Source organism: Portunus trituberculatus, chromosome 3 (assembly GCF_017591435.1).
Source record: "Portunus trituberculatus isolate SZX2019 chromosome 3, ASM1759143v1, whole genome shotgun sequence".
Taxonomy (NCBI): domain Eukaryota; kingdom Metazoa; phylum Arthropoda; class Malacostraca; order Decapoda; family Portunidae; genus Portunus; species Portunus trituberculatus.
In genome coordinates, this window is record NC_059257.1 from 3,369,370 (window position 1) to 3,374,369 (window position 5,000).

Consider the following 5,000-nt stretch of genomic DNA (forward strand, 5'->3'; position numbering starts at 1 on the left):
TGTCAAACTGAAAATAAATAAAAAACACATAATAGTCGCGACTATATACCGCCCTCCTAAAATGACGCCTGACAATGACGAAATATTATATAACGAAATTGAAACAATACTGAAAACAAAACGTCCATTATATGTGGAGATTTTAACCTACCACACATTAACTGGAAAATTTTAACATCCGATAACGAGGGATCCAGATTACTCAACGTGGTGAGAAAGTTATACCTTTCTCAATTTGTAAGAGAACCCACACTAGACAATAACATCTTAGATATCATTAGCTTCAGACGCTGATTTGATAAATACCTGTGAAGTGGGTGAAGTTTTAGCTAACAGCGATCATAAAATTATACGATGTAATATTAACTGCGAGGTAGACATAAAAGAAAACGCACTTTTAGTCCCAAACTATAAGAAAGGTAACACGCTAAGACTTAAATTAGAATTACAAAGAATTAATTGGCAAACAGTCTTCGCAAACAAAGACATGGAGCAGATGTGTTCAGCCTTTACTAACATTCTCCTTGAAACAGAAAGTAAATGGATTCCACAAGTTAGAAAACGAATAAATAGCACAAAAAATCCCCAATGGATGACACACACTATAAAACACATCATCGCCAGGAAAAAGAGCTTATATGCTAAATATAAACGAACTAAATCGGATACCGATTACAGCAATTATATTACCACCAAAAGATGTTGCGAGAGAGAGATAAGGAAGTCGAAGCGCAATCTCGAAATAAATATATCAAGGCAAGCAAAAACAAATCCTAAAAAGTTTTTCCAATACATTCGTAGTAAAAAGCCGATAAAAAGATAATAATAACACACTACATTAAACACACTCGGTCTATCCTTCACTAAAAATCTAAACTGGAAATTTCACATCTCTACTCTTGCTAAATCAGCTTCCAAGAAGTTAGGTGTCCTGTGGCGTCTTCGTCCATTTTTCTCTCCCTCCCAGCTGCTTGCTCTGTACAGGGGCCTTATCCGCCCGTGTATGGAGTATGGCTCTCATGTCTGGGGGGGATCCACACACACAGCTTTACTAAACAAGGTGGAATCTAAAGCTTTTCGTCTTATCAACTCTTCTCCTCTAACTGACTGTCTTGATTCTTTAAGTCACCGCCGCAATGTTGCATCTTTATCTGTCTTCTACCGCTGTTTTCATGCTGTCTGCTCTTCTGAACTTGCTAACTGCATGCCTTCCCCCTCCTGCGGCCTCGCTGCACAAGACTCTCTACTTCTTCTCATCCCTATTCTGTCCATCTTCCTAATGCAAGAGTTAACCAGTATCTTCACTCCTTCATTCCCTACACTGGTAAACTCTGGAACTCTCTACCTGTGTCTGTATTTCCACCTGCCTATGACTTAAACTCTTTCAAAAGAGGAGTGTCAAGACACCTCTTACGTTAACTGGACCCTCCTTTTAGATTTTTTTGTTTTTTCTCTTTCTCCTACTTTCCTCTTAACAGGGCCTGGCAACCAGCAGGATTTTTTTTCCAACACTTTGTTTTCCCTTGGCCAGTGCCCTTGTAATGTAAAAAAAAAAAAAAAAAACACTTGTGAGTGATAATAAAGCCATGGCAACAATCCTAAATAACTTTTTTCACAGCATGTTTATCACAGAAGACTTTTCGACCTTGCCAACCGCGATCAACATGTATAGAGGATCTGAAAATGAAAAGCTGGTAATAGACGAAATTAGCGATGACGATATAGCCAAACACCTGCGCAACCTTGACCCCAATAAGAGCACACGGGCTGATAGATTATCAACGAGGCTATTAAGAGAATGTCAAGAACAGCTGGTGTTACCTCTTAAATTACTTTATAATAGATCGTTGCAGGAAAGAAAAGTACCAAGTCACTGGAAATGCGCTAATGTCACACCAATATTCAAGAAGGGCAACAAAAGTGATGCTGGTAATTATAGGCCCATCAGTCTCACCTCGGTAGTTATAAAAATACTAGAAAAAAATAATTAGAGACAAAATTATTTCCTTTCTAGACAGCCACAAATTGATATTAGACTCACAACATGGTTTCAGGAACAACAGATCATGCCTAACGAATCTCCTAGAATTTTTCAATGACATATTCTCTAATTATGATGACAGAGCTCCATCCGACATAATTTATCTTGACTTCAGGAAAGCTTTTGATACCGTCCCACACAAACGTCTCTTAATTAAACTGAAGGCCCACGGGATGGGAGAGCAGTTGTGTGGATGGATTGATAGTTGGCTAACTAATAGAAAGCAAAGAGTTGTTATTAACGGAGAAGCTTCCGACTGGCTTCAAGTTACGAGTGGTGTTCCCCAGGGTTCAGTTTTGGGTCCATTACTTTTTTTTATATACATAAATGACTTAGACTGCGGCATCGTATCAAAAATATCAAAATTCGCCGACGACACTAAACTAGGTAGCAAAGTATGCACAAGAGACGATTATGAAGCCATCCAGTGGGATTTAGACATCCTTAGTATAGTCTGACCTGGCTTAATTTACGACTATGGGGGGGCGAGGGGAACTCTACAGTGCTGCCACGTTTCCAAAAAATGCGATGTGAAATGGAAGTTATTGGTGTACAAGGCATCACAAATACCATCAATTCAGATGTATAAAATTTCGACTTGTGTATATAGATGGCTGAATCAACAGTAACCGTCATATGCATAAAAAAAACTATATAGTACCATACAAACATGGCATACATATTCAACAGTGTTGCTGATATCAACTGTAGTAACTTATAATGGTACTTAGCGTATGTTTAGGGTGTGTAATAATATCAGCGTTACAGATATAAGATAATGAGCATGGAAAAAAAAATAATCTATTATCCAAAGTAAAAAAAAAATAGTAGAAGTCTTGTGAGTGGCGGCAATACTGATGAACCCAGCCTGGCCAGGCCGAATAGCCTCACCTTGTAGTACCAGATGTTGCTATAATTATAAGATAAAATGCTCACATTTACTGGCTTTTACAGTAATTTCAAGGGTGAGGCATAATCGCATTCATAATTCGTAAGCCAAGCTAATGTGTAGTTTCTATTTTTACAAAATAGTAGGTATATGCCAATACCTAAGTGAAAAAAAAAAAAAGCATTTTTCACTTGTGAGCGGCAACTCTTCCACACCCAGCTGGTGGCCTTGACACATTGTGGTGGCGACGTGACTGACCTCGTGCCACTCACTTATATATATATATATATATATATATATATATATATATATATATATATATATATATATATATATATATATATATATATATACAATTATAAATGACTCTCTCTGCTTACCTTTGATTCTTTAGTAAGAGAGAGAGAGAGAGAGAGAGAGAGAGAGAGAGAGAGAGAGAGAGAGATTAACAGAACAGTAGTGAAAACGTGGCAACACTGTACAGAGACGCTCGCCCCCCCATGGCCGTAAATTAAGGCTGGTCAGACTATAGTTGGAGCGATAAATGGCTATTAAATTTTAATGCAGATAAGTGCAAAGTAATGCACATCGGCCTAAACAATGTGAAAAATAATTACAAATTACATGGACGTAACTTAATTAAAGTCACTGAAGAAAAGGACCTGGGAGTACTCATAACAAATGACTTAAAATGTGCTGCACAGTGTTCGGCCGCTAGTCGTAAAGCTAACACTGTTTTAGGATTTATCGCGCGTAATTTTGATTATAAAACACCTGAAGTCATAACGCGTCTTTATACATCATTAGTGAGACCACATTTGGAATACGCGGTTCAGTTCTGGTCTCCATGTTATCAAAAGACATTAATAAATTAGAGAGCGTTCAAAGACGAGCAACGAAACTAATCCCCGGAATACGTGGCCTGTCATATGAAGAACGTCTCAAAAGACTAGATATGTTCTCCCTCAGAGATCGTCGCATCCGAGGTGACCTCATTCAAACGTTTAAAATACTTAAAAATATAGATAAGATCGACTATGAAAATCTTTTTGAGCTTTCGCAATCAGTAACGAGAAATAACGGCTTGAAGCTTAAAGGACAGCGATTTAATACTGATTTGCGAAGAAACTTTTTTAACGTAAGAATAGTTGAACACTGGAACAAGCTGCCAGCGTCCGTCGTCCAAGTTAACACGGTAGCTACGTTCAAAAGTAAATTAGACAAGTTTTATAAAGAAAATGGTTTCCGATAATTTTTTTTTTTCTTTTAGCGATAGTAGTAGTTACACTAGATATCTCTTTTCTTAGCGATAGTAGTAGTTACATTAGTACTCTCTTTTTTCCCATCTTTCCTGTATAAATTTCCACGATTGTCCTTCTCAGCAATCGGGGTGTATTTTTCGTCTTAATTCATGCCGGGTGACGCCGGAGGGAGTGGTGGGTGGGGAGGAGCTTCATCTGTTCTATCCTTACCTCCTACTAAGTATGTAGCTTCTGTACATGTAGTTTAGTAAACGAGTGACCTCGTCATAGGTCGCAAGGCCTCCTGTCACTCGTCTTTCCTAGGTATTCCTATGTATGTATTCCTCCTCCTCCTCCTCCTCCTCCTCCTTTCTGTCTACTTCTACCTATAATATCTAGAGAGAGAGAGAGAGAGAGAGAGAGAGGTACTTTTCTCTCATTCGCCAATCAGTGAAATGAGAATGTATGAGTGGTTAGATGGTTCTCTCTCTCTCTCTCTCTCTCTCTCTCTCTCTCTCTCTCTCTCTCTCTCTCTCAAGAAAATAGATGAATACATTTTTTATTCAATACAAACATACAAAAATCTTCTTCTTCTTCTTCTTCTTCCTCCTCCTCCTCCTCCTCCTCCTCCTCCTCCTCTTCTTTTTTTCTTCTTCCTATTATTATTATTATTGTTATTATTATTGTTGTTATTATTATCATTATTATTATTATTATTATCATTATTCCTCTTCCCTTTTTCCTCTTGCCATTCTTCTTCCTCTTCTTCGCTGTTCTCGTCCTCTGATCTTCCTCCTCTCACCCTCTTCCTCCACCTCCTCCTCCTTCT